Source organism: Crocodylus siamensis, chromosome 2 (assembly GCF_052110815.1).
Source record: "Crocodylus siamensis isolate JL-2025a chromosome 2, ASM5211081v1, whole genome shotgun sequence".
NCBI classification, from domain to species: domain Eukaryota; kingdom Metazoa; phylum Chordata; order Crocodylia; family Crocodylidae; genus Crocodylus; species Crocodylus siamensis.
In genome coordinates, this window is record NC_143396.1 from 275403423 (window position 1) to 275415889 (window position 12467).

The 12467-nt window shown below is 45.9% G+C and overlaps 1 protein-coding gene across 5 annotated transcripts in view; it reads left to right on the plus strand.

The window, feature by feature from the left end:
- The first annotated feature begins 2067 nt into the window (after nucleotides 1-2067).
- Nucleotides 2068-12467, plus strand: part of TRAF3 (TNF receptor associated factor 3) — a 91634-nt gene continuing 81234 nt past the window's right edge. For 2 of the 5 annotated variants that reach the window (XM_090034066.1, XM_090034069.1), the window contains exons 1-2: nucleotides 2068-2256; nucleotides 2595-2649. The gene's annotated coding sequence lies outside the window, so the exon portion shown is untranslated. Of the gene's footprint in view, nucleotides 2257-2412; nucleotides 2650-12467 lie in introns of those variants that run through there. The other 3 variants (XM_090034067.1, XM_090034070.1, XM_090034071.1) reach the window with 2 other exon arrangements.

Sequence of the window (12467 nt, forward strand, 5' to 3'; positions counted from 1 at the left end):
AATGAAAGCCGTGCTTGCTGTTTTAACAGTAAAAGTTGGTTTTAGGTTTATTGCCAAGTTCTTGCTAGCTTCTTTCCATCGTAACAACCACCATTCATTTTTTCTAAAGCCTTTACAAATGACAGAGAAAAAGGAAAAACATTTAAAGCATGTGAAATACTATATTGTTTATGTGTATTGTATTGTTTGGCTTTCATTTCAACAGTATCTTTTTCCCCTTTTCCTTTGACAGGCTTTCAGGCAGCATTACATGGGGGATTAGCTGTCCTTCTGAGGGCAAAGAGAAAAAGTTAGTGGGCTAAAGTTGGTGCGACTGGAACCCAATCCTGTTTTCTTTAAGACAAAACAAAGTATCCTACATGCAAAAGGAAAGGGAGAAGAGCAGATGGGATATAAAAAAAAAAAAAAAAAAAAAAGGCAGGCTCTGCCTCTGGTGCTGGGTTACTTGCAACCTTGCTGCTGAAGAAACCCTGGCCCCAGCCATGTTTTACCAGTCATTCCCAAACTTGGCAATCTTGTGCTAGTGTTGGGGCTGTGTAAGGTGCTGCTTTCAGCTTGCTTTTCTTAACACAGGCTTGCAGCAGTATTGCAAATGTATAGTTGTCTTGGCAGCTAAGCCAGACTCCTTCCTATCAGGCAGAAGTAAAAGGAGAAAGAAAAGAGGAGGAATGACATGGAAGGCAAATAAAAAGGAAGCTACAACAGGAACCAAGCTTCACATGTCAGGTGGCTATTAGGATTTAGCAGAAGGCAGAGGAGGGGGTGATGCCATATATTTCCGTCTCTAGCTTTGCCTGTGGAGACAAGATGTCTCTCAGGATCTGGATGGTTAAGACCCAAGCCTGTTATGGTGGATTTCAAGGTCCCAGGAAATGGTTTAAGAGGCTGCCATGGTGGTAAAACTTGCATGTTCTGCCTACCTGCTCTGTTGTTTCCATCTAAGGATCCCAAAGGGTGTCCAAGAAGGGGACATACCTTATGTCAATGAAATTAAACAAGCCCTACATCTTTTAGGGATTCAAATATAAAAACTTTCTCCTAGTTGTACATTCTCTCAGCTCACTCTCATGCTGATCCTTACTTTTACCTCAAAGGCCTCATAGCCCCCAAACCATCCAGGTTGTGCCAGTTTGTTTCCCCACTTTCATTGATCTCTGTCAACACTTCTATGGAACTGGCTGAATGGGATTGCAGTTGCCTTGGACAAAGTACAAATTACAGTTCACGGCATAACAGCTGCCCCTCCAATTAGTGGAGATAGACAGCTGGCATTTTTACCTCTGGATCACCTAACCAAAGCTGAAGAGGCAGAACTGCCGGTGGCTGGTCTGCACCAGGATGCCCTTTGGAGCTGCTGCTAGCAAAGCAGCAAGGAAGCTCTCGCAGAGCCTGGGGTCACCTCAGGCCACACGCAACCTCCTTTCGCTTCTTCCCATACGTGATACGGCAGACTCGACCCAGGTAAAGAGGGAGTGCAAGAGCGATGTAGCTGGGATGCCTCGTTGAGGCGAGGACGTTTTGGGTGGTCTCTCCTATCAGACCGACTACGCAGTTGGGAGAAAAGTCAGACACGCGAGATGCTCTTCCTCGGGTGTCTGAACACGGGAAGCAGAGCAGGGGAACTGAAGCGCGGCGGAGGGGAGAGGCCGAGACGCTCTCGGCGGTAGCAGGCGGCTAGCTGTAAGATCCTGTCGCAAGGGGGGCTGCGGGAAACCTCAGGCAGCTGCCAAGAGAAAGGAGAAGGGGGCTTGAACACCATGCACGTATTTCTCCTCCGCGAGCAGTGACAGGTGCCTTGAATCCCGCCACGCTCTCGCTGCCATCTTCCCCCTGGCTCCCGCGTCCCCGCGCCCGAGGACAAAGCCCCCCACCCCCCCAGCCTTCCCCCGCCGCGCGGCTCCGCGTTGCTCCCTGTGGAGAGTCGGCCCCAGACATTTCCAAGGGGCTTCAAGGGGGCAGGGAGAGGGGGAGGGGCATGGCGGCGGCTCCCGCAGCCCGGCCGTGAGGGGGAGCCGCTGCCACAGAGACCCGGCGCGGGGCTGGGCCGGGCTCGGGGGCAGCCGCCCGCTGCGGCCTGCGCTGCCGGGCCGGGCCCGCCCCTGCGTGTGCGAGGAGGAGCCGCGGCCACGCCGGGGATTTCCAGGCTGGGCGGGCGGGAGAGGAAGTGCTGGGGGCCGGGCCGGGCCGGGCCGGGCCGGGCGCAGCGGCAGGGACTTTCCAGGCGGGCGGGAGGCGGCGGAGGCGCCGGGGCTGCAGGTAGGGCGGGGGGAGGCGAGGCGAGGCCCGGCCGGGTGGGCAGGGGCGATGCGATGGCGGCGCCGGTGGATGCGGACAGCTCGGTGCGGGCGGGGGGTGGGCGGGCCGCAGCCTTTAAAGGGGCCGCGCGGGGCGCCTCCGCGCTCCATCGCGCCTCCCCGCCGGGCCGAGCGCCGCGCAACGGGCAGCGGGCCGGGCGGGCGGAGCGGGCACCATGGCGCGGGGACGCGCCGGGCCGGGGGGCGGCGGCGGCGCATCCCTGGCCGCGGGGGGAGCGGGGCCCCGGCAGCCGCGCGCCGCCCGCGGTTAAAAGTTGATCCTGAGTCATTCCTCTGCAGATGAACCCGCCACTGACTCATCCGCTGCCAGCCGCGGGGCCCGGCCACAGGCAAGGTAAGGGGTCCCCCCGCCCGGCCCCGCTCCGGGGAGCCGGGGGTCGAGGGGCTGGATGTGCCCCGCGGCTCCCCTCGCTTCCGTCGCCATCCTCGCGCCGCCGTGCTCCGACCCGGGGGAGGCGGGGGAGCCCGTGCCTGCTCTCGCCTGTCAAGATTTATCCGCATCCTGCCTTGTTTTGAAGCCACTCGGGCTGAGCACAGACAGCGAGCGAAGCCGGGCACGGTTGTCGGGTTTATTGTTTTTGTGTGTGTGTGTTTCTGGTCCCTTCAGCCTGAGCAGGCGCCGCTCTTGATTCATTCACGGTGCCGCGGACCAGACAGAGGAGCCCGCATGTGTCCCTTGGTTTGTTGTCGCCCAGGCTGGGATTGCACATTCGCAGCCTCCAGCTACATCTAGGGTTGGCAGCAGGCTGTCCCGTGTGCCACTGGGGGCTTTTGCTGGCCCTTGGGCAGGTGGCTAAGGTTTTGGAGCGATGCGCGCAATCTTGTTTTGTTGAAACGAGCCATTTTAAGTCGACAGGAGGCTGAACATGTCCAAAAGTGGCCGTTCATGTACCATGCTGTTTACTGCCGGTAATGCAGAAAAACGACAGCGTCTGCAAGCTAGAGATCGGGAGCGCGTTGAGAGAAACGGGTTTCTAGCTAGAGACCAAATGTGCCAGGTTTCAGGTTGAATTGGGATTTTTACGATTGGGTTAGGAAACCCCTGATAATACAGGTCTGTTGTGGAAATGTTGATATAGCAGGAGCTCAGATGCTGCACCCAGACATAGCCTGATGTTACAATAGGTACCTTGCTCAGATATTAAAATACAGGGTTTGCTACTTGAAAACGGGTTGCTGCTTGATGGGGAGCTTCAGATGGAACTGGATCTAGAACGTAGAATAGCAGCCGTGTGTGCAACAGCAAAGCAAATGAATCCTTATCAAAAGTGAATGCTGAAGGACCCTGTTCTTATGCTTCTCTGAAGCCCTCCTGAAATTGCTATTTAAACCAGTCTGAGAGAGCAAGCCTTCCAGAGCATCTAGACAGTGGAATAGCTCAACAGTTTGAATTGTCTTCTGAACATCTTTGCTAATGATCTCTTGGAATAATATAAACCTATTGAGTTCTTTTCACTGATGCTAAATTCTTTTTGAAATCTCACTAGCCCATGCTAATTAAAATAATTTCTTTGACTTTCCAAATAGCTTTTAAATCCTGCTGCATTATCTTTTCTCTTATTGGTGACTGTAGTCAGAAAGTTTCAGTCAGGGAAGAGGGACATTTTAGACACTGAAGTCACCAGACAATACAAAAAAAAATGACCGTAGTTGATTGTGATTAAATTGCTGAAGCAGTGGAACATGCTGAAGCTGATCCTTTGTCCTTAACTGGTTCTGTTCTGAATAGCTATTGCAGGGTAGCAGGATGTTGTGATCTCTTACCTCTTGTGTGATGCAATAACTGAATTTCTCTGGTTTTGTTGATTTACTCAAGCTGTTCAGCTGTATGATATCTGAAGACTGCTCAGTACACATCAGTTTCAGATGCCAGCATTCCTCTGCACACTTCTTTTTAAGGATCGCATTTTTTTTTGATGCCTGTAGGTGGGTACTTCTTGAGCTTGGTACCCATACTTGTAACATTCCAGCAATTGTGGCCTGTGACCATGGTCCAAAAACTGGGGCAGATGGAAACTGGAAATATCAAGAGGTGAGAAGCAAGGAGATGGAAGTAAGAATATGTCTGCACAGAAGAATGATAGAGGGATTGTAGCATGGGAAAACTTATCCACTGTTAGGGTAAAGCTAGCACAGCTTTAATTGGTGTTGAAGTTGTGGTGGCATGGTCTAGCAACCACAGGATGTGCCCGTGGGTCTTTGTGAGCTTATACTTATGCCCTTGCCACACTGTGTTAGCTGCTATTGTTATCTGTGCTAGCTACTTCTGTGTTGCAATTCATCCTTTATTTTGCTATGTAGACAAAGCCCGAGAAAAAGCAAAGAAAGAAATGGGAATAGTGTGAACCGGAAAGGGAGCAACCATCAAAAATGAAGGTTGGGGGAGACTGTGAAATGTGAAGAGGGTCTTGTGCTGACCTGCAGGACAGAGGAAAAAAGAAAATTAATGAAAATCATGGGGAATGCATCTAGAAAAGAAAGAAGGGATAGAGAGTCCCCAAAGAGAGAGTGTAGGGCAGAGAATGATACTAAAGAAGGCTTTAGTCTTGAAAACTGATTTTTTCCCCTCCCTTAAATTTCCTACGTTCCTCCATATATTTTTCTATTCCCCTTTTCCTTTATACCTTTGAGGTTGAACACTGGTGGCAGAATATCTGTTGTGACTTGTGTTGAATTGCTGCTTACTAGTGGATTTGTAACTAGGTTAACGGGGCAAAAATCTTTTAAAATTATATACTGCAACTATAGGTCACTAATCCTCTCCACCCCCCAAAATGTTAAGCCTTTGATTTCCATGCTGTTGCTGTTCCCTGCTGCTCTTTTCTGTGTATGTGGAATAAAAGTATAATATGACTAGAATCCTATGCTCTGAAGCAGAAGGATGGAAGGGAATGCAGCAAGAGGCAGCAAAGGAATGGCAAAATGTTTAATACAGTGGTGGATCTGGAAATCCTGTATGGAAGGCAGATAGGTAATGTCCTCCTTCCACTTGCATTGTGATGCCCTAAGACATCTTGGGCTATGTTCTCAAGCTTTTGTGACTGGTTACTCTAGCATTTGAGGTGCAGTTGAAGGTCTTCAAGTTAAAATTTTAACTCCAGTGTTTTAAAAATTTCAGTATTAATATTAGATGATTGTTCAACAAACAGGTGTTTCTGCTGCATTAGGGTAGGAGATTCTCTAGGCTATGTGCAACAAGAACAAAACTTCGATTACAATTTTGTCACATGAACTCTGAATGGATGAGTCCATTGACGCAGAATCTGTATATCAAATGATCCAGACCAGACAGTTAAGAAAGAAACTCTGAAACCTCCATTTACATGCTATAGCATGGCCTGTGCTGATAATGCTGGCACAGCTGTACAAGTTCAGCATTCAAATACTGAACTGTGTCTTTTTAGAGTTTATTTTTTAATCTAAAAATCAGGGTGTAAATATTATAAGTAGAACATGCCTGACTGCTGTATAGGCATTCCAAGATTATCACTCGTGTCAATGGCATTTATGCATTTACTAAACTTATTTGCCTTTTTTGGTTCTGTCTAGATCAGAATTTGGAAGACATCGACACACAGCCTCTTCCATGTTGCCACCTCATGCCTGCAGCAGATTGTAAAATGAACACACGCAAAGTGCCTTGATATGCATCATGAGAGGAAAGATGGTCCGTTTATAGTCCTCTCTTAGGCTTAAAAACTGGGAGACGTAGATCCAGTTCCATGCTCTGTCAGACTTCCTATTTGATTTTGAACAAGCCACTTAGTCCCCTATCCTCAAAGGGACTTAGGTGCTATCGTTCAGTGCCAGGGTGCCTATCTTTTAGTCTCCTGAGTAGGATTCAGTCCTGAGTTAGGCAGCTAAGTGATACACAGGGAAGGTTAGGAACCTGGGAATGGGAGCCACAAAATCAGCATGCTGAGTGAGAAGCTGCATAAGGTATTTGACAGGGTTGTGTTTTAGATGCCATCTGTTTCTAGGTCTTGGGCACCTTACTCGGCAGGTGCCTCTGTACTCTGAATATTCAGAGTCCAGGATCTTTCCTATGTTCTCCACCCCCCCCTCCCCCCCCCCCCCCAAAAAAAAAAAAAAAAGGAGGGGGAAGTTCATTCTATCTTTTGAAACTTGGCCAAAGGAAGAGGTGTTGCTGGTTGGTGGCACTTTTTATCCAGAAGCACGGTGGTTAAAGTAGTGTCCCAGTGTGTGGACAATCAGTTTAGTATCTCATAACTCGTGTTTTCTGCTTATTGTTAGTCTCTTGTTGAGGGCACTTTTTGCATTGTCTAACCTAAGTTTAATTGGAATGAGGGAGCAAGAGTGAGTTGATTTCTTTAGTTAAGTGGTTAGCGTAGGCCCATGAAAGGGGGAACACTTGTGCTTCAGTCCCACACCTCCAGTGACTGTTTATGCATTGTGTGGTGGATCTTAAGAGGGACGATTGGCTTTGGCATTGAGAGAGACTGAGATACTCCTGGACATGTGGAATTTTGGTGACTGGAAAAACGTAATGTTAAAAACTTGGGTCCTTTAGGGTTGGTTACCAGTTTAGTGGGAGTTTTACGGATCATAGCTTTGGATTTGGTTGCATAAATCCTGCCTAAGTTCTTTTGTAGGTCTTGACCTTGGTCTTCCTGTATCCTATTTCCTGTGTTGTAGGCAAGCTGAAGACATAAAAAAACTGTGAGATGCTCCGATACTATGGGGGCTGTGTATATGCCTACCACAGAGGGAGCTTCTCTCTAATTCAGTTCATTCATAGAGACAGCCTGCCACTTTTTGTAATGGTACTATACCAGTCTGCCTCTGAATTGTAAACCCTTTGGGACAGGAAACCTGATCTGTGCTTCGCACCTCTTTCATTGTTCATGGCGTGCTATGGAATGTTTAACTGTTTGTGTAATACCATTTGCCAAAATGCTAGCTGTTTTGGTTCTTAAATTGCAGATCTTGACTCTTTGGGGGGAGAATGTTCTAGAGCCAGAACACATTTTCATTTCCTATTATGAAACATTCTGAAAATGCATAATAAAGTTTGGTCATTGTGCATGCGCATCCATTTGCATGAGGACTTGAGGTAGTTAAAATGCAATTATGTTATAATAGATTTTTTTAAACTTTAGCTTTTTAGATCATTTTCTGTCCCTTTGCCACTGAAGGAATTCCTGTAGGTTCTCTTGCATGATGGGACTTCTGAGCCTTCACCTCCTGTTCTGCAACCCTACGGTTAAGACTCGCTTTTAAGCCTATGTTTTAGTTAAAGGCTAATGAAATATTATTATTAGTTTTAATCCCTTTGAATGTAAAGGCATATCCCAGAATGTTGCCTAATTTCCAAACAAAGAAGATATGGCAGAAATTAAAGCATGCTGAGGACAACAAGATATGAGAACAAGATCAAAAGAAGACTGGATGCACACCTTTCTGGGGTTATTTGACCCCCCCCCAGTCTTTCCTGCCTAGAGCAGGGGGGCTGGACCTGATAGTCTCACAAGGTGCCTTCCAGCCTAAAACTTCTGTGGATCTGTGAACTATTCTAAATAACGTCTCTTGAGCTCTTCAGATACAGTAGTATTCTACAAGTAGCTCCCTTATCTCACTCTCCTCCCTTAAATTTTAATTTGGTCAAACAATATAAATGCTGTTAACTTCCATCTTGGTTCCTACAGCTGTTTAAACAGCTTTTGCTACTTTTCTCAGAATTGCCTATAATCAATCAACCTCTCTTTTGGTTTTAACTGCTGAATGTAGCAATCTTGGAATGCCCTTATTTCTGCTGTCTAAAAAAGCGACTTACTTTCTAGAAAATGACTTTTTTGCATTGTTGCCTTGCTGTGTTAACTGTTTATATATAGCACCAATTGCTTGCTGTCTGTTGTCATTTCTGTACGCTGTTTGTTTCTGTATGTTGGGTTATTTTTCTCCAGATACATATTTACTTTTTTTCTGCTGAGATCTCTAACCTTTAGGCCCTTTTTCCTCTGGTATTCTCTCTGTCTGTCTGTTGGGTGTCATTTTCAAAGTTAATTAATATGGTCCTAACTTCTTTAGATCATTAAAGATGTAAATACAGTCTGATCCAAATCAGGTCCTGCTCATCCATTGGTCCTCTCTCTCTAAACACACAATTCACTGTTTTTCCTATGCTTTCTTACCTGTCTTTTATCTTCCCTCCAAGCCCCCCCACTCTTTCTACATTTATTCCAAGGAGCAATATGTTTTTTGCTAATACTGGTGCTACATCTGCTTTGACTGAAACTAATTACAGTTACAAATCTTGGGAGTCTGTACACAAACTGGGAGCAGACTTGATTAATTGAGTCTGCTGAAGTGTGATAATTACTAGGGGTGTGTGAAGCGGGCTGTATTAGATTTGGATGCAGCCCGATTTGGGGGGACAGTGATTTGATTATTTGATTTGGATCACTGTTCGATTCGATGTGGCTGGTGCCGAATCTGAAGATTTGATGCTGATTCGGAGAATCATCATTTTGGACATAGCAAAAACATTTAAAGCTGTGTCTACGTACCTCAAGGTATCAGGTGTGGCTTGTGAGCGCTGAGATGATGGGGAGGATGGAGCGTTCCACAGGAATACTTCCGGGTCTACTGCTGAGCGTGTGGGAGCCTTCTCCCCCCCCCCCCCGGCTCGGCAATTGACTGTGGGGGACCCTGGGTGCCCACCCAACCCCAGGAGGCACAGTGTCAAGACACTTTTTGAAGGTTGGCAGGCTGGGTGACTGTACCGCTTTTGGGGAAAACTTTTCCAAGCCCTCAGTATTCAACTTGTAGAGTTTTTCCTTATGTCTAATCTGAAGTGATCTTCAGTTAGTTTGTGCCCATTGTTTCTTGTCTTCCCCTTGGGTGCCTTGGTGAACAGATGCTCCCTTGGGCCGTGAGGTATGCCCCTAATATACTTACAGGCTGCCACCGAGTCCTCTCTGAGTCTTCTCCAGGCTGAATAATCCCAAGTCTTTCAGCCTTTCCTCATATGACCTGCTCTCCAGACCTTTAATCTTGCATGTGGCCCTCGTTTGGACTCTCTCAGGCTTCTCCACATCCTTCCTGAAGTGTGGCACCCAGAACTGGACGCAGTACTCCAGCTACACTCTCACCAAGGCCAAGTAGAGAGAGTACGACATGCTTAGTCTTGCCCAAGATGCATCAGTAGATGCATCCCAATGTTTGATTCTCTCTGCCAGCTATGGCATCACGTTGGTGGCTCATGTTCATTTTGTGGTCTATCATGACACCTAGGTCTCTTTCAGTTGTACTGGCAAACATAGCATGTTTGCATTTGATTGATAGATTGGGGTGTGGAAAAGTAATCAGCTACCTAAGTAGCTGAAGGTGATAGCATCTTCCAGCTTGCATCTCTCAGTCTTGTAACTACATGTTGCAGCATCGGCATCCCACTAGTCTTGTATATGAGATGTGTTTTGTAGGGTTCCCTTAAGAAAAAAAATTCAGTTTGGTTTAAATAAAATGCCTTCCTCCAAAAAACCCCCAAACAAACCCAAAACCCCAAGGGTGTGATGCAGCTCCCATTGAAGTTACCAGCGGAAGAACTGTTGTTGACTTCAATGGGAGTTGGATCATGACTTTAGCTAGAGAATGTGAATATACTAAACTTCTGCTCAGCAAGAATTTGAATGGTAAAAATCCCCTGGTTCTTACTGCAGATGCAGATTTACCATAGAAATGCCAGTAGATCCTTTACCATAATTCTGCTGGTGGCAGTTGCTGCCATGCTGCCGTTACCATTTGGCAGTTGTTTCATCTGTGCTATAGCAACATTTTGAGATATTTTGACATTTTCTTTTGGAACATATGCAGAAAAGTGCCCTTGGCAATCTCTATGATAAACTTGCTTTATTTTCCTAATCAGCTTCTTTAGTTAATCACACATTGTAATTTATGTCAGCTGTTCTGTGATATCTGGGACTTAGACCCATAAATTCCCCCTGTCTGGTTGTTTCCTTTTTGCAGATGTCTGAAACCTTCACTTTCATTTTGAAAAGATCTGTTGGTATCTTTAACTTCCAGTATTTTTGTTGAGAATTCCTGAGGAAGTTTCTAGGACTCTTATTCATCCTAAGGTGGGGTTTTTTATGTTTTTGTTTGCATTTTTCCAAAAAGGCATGTTATGTTCTTGCCAGTTTCTTTGAAGGAACAGTAGTTTAGAGAGCTATGAACAGTGGTTCTCAACCTTTTCAGGGTCATGGCACCCCATCGCCCCCTTCTTTTTTTAAATGCGGCTGCACCCCGGCTGAGATGCACTGTTAATGCCATCTCAGCTTACCTGGGTGCGTCTTAGCTGGGCTCTGCTGCCAGGAAGGGCTGTGCAAATGCAATGATACTGCCCCCACTGCACAGCCAAAGGGCGATAATGCAGGAGTGCACTTACATGATAGAGCTCTGATCAGCCTAAAGGAGGCAAGAGATGTCTTGTGCTGTGCAGCCGTTGTTGGTTAGGCATCCCCAGTGCTTCTCCTGGAAATAGAAGTGGACGAGACAGTTTTACTTCACCTGTTTCCAGGAGGAACATAGGGAGATGGCTGGTCCAGGAGCAGCTGCACAGCATGAGACATCCTTGCTGCCTGCTGCAGGCTGATTAGAGAATTGTAATGCAGGGAGGGCACACAGGGCAGTTTTACCTGGCTGCTGCCACTGAGACATTTTGAGCGATACCTGTGGCATCCCAAGTGAGAACCACTGCCTAGGAACTAAATTCCTATGAGAATTCCTAAGTGTATTGGTGACTGTACTGAAACCAAATTGGCAAACTACAGTTTGAAAGTAGGCTGAATTTAGCAATAACAAATTCTGGAATGTGTCCATGAATAGAGTTGTTCTTGATTAACTGTGGATGGAAGAACCCTCAAGCCACAATATTAGATATAACAAACAGTAGGGTGGGGAAAAAAGGAGGTAGAATGAAGGGAAAATGCAGTGTTATTGACATTATAATAGGTCAGCTGTGTGCAGTTACATGGTTCAGGTCAGATTTGTTTTTAAAAAAAAAATAGCAAACAAATGAGAAGTATTGGAAGTCACAGTCAGCCATCTTATTAAAGGTTGCATTGCTGTTATTGATCTTGTGTGCTGCTGCTGGTCTTCTATTGTTTGTAATGTAGCTGGGGAGAGCAGTTCTAGGTTACAGCTATGAACCCTTTAAAAAAAAAAAAAGAGTGAAAATAAGGCTGCTGGTAAAGACCTCCGTTGCCATGGATAAGATCCAGGTTTGTTGCTGTCTAGATCTCCTGTTCTGATTGTTACTGCTTAAGAGAGAATTTATCCTTCCTGCATGCTTGTGGAAGGAAGGAAGTTTGCTGTATTTTTTAATTTAGGTTTTTCTACATTTTAGACATTGTAAAACAGCTCCAACCAGAACCATATTATTTACCTCTTAGCCAATTAAACTTCCTGTTGTATTTAATAAATCTGCACATGAATATAATGTTTATGAAATATAATCATCAGGTTGTATTTTACATTTCTCCATGGAGAAATGACCTGTCGGGTCTTGCAACTAATCTTTCTTTAATTCATGGTGCATTAAATAAGCTGTATTCAATTTTATCACTTGCTGACACCTCCAAAATATATTTGTCACATACAGAGGGAAAAAATGGTGAGCTCTCCATTAGATGGTGCTGCAGGGATTAAAATACTTGTACAGCATAATGGAAATGGGTCTCTGCTTGGGGTTTTTTTCATAGTGTGTGTTTTATTAAGGATTTTTATTTATTAAAATATTGTTAATAGGTAGACAGACTTGCAAACTATTTGTGTATTATGTTTTGAGAGAGCGTTTCAGTAAGTCAGATGTTGAAAAGATGGTCTGTCTAAAGGGAGGAAAAATATACCAGATGTTTCACACATGGATGATCTTGGGTCTTAGCAGCTGCCTTTCTACTTTGGATTTCATAAGTCAGGGGTGATCAAGGTACAGTCCATGAACCAAATTCAGTCTGTGTTCTGTCCCACAGAGCTCCCTCTGGGGCCAGAAATCAGGTAGTAGGAGATCAATGCTGCAGCTGCCAGATTCCAGTCTTCCTGTGTAGATAATGAGGTTCTGCACTCCACATCTGGCTTCAGCTATCAGCTAAAGTGACTGATGGCCAGTTAATGCTTTTAAAATCACTGTTGTCC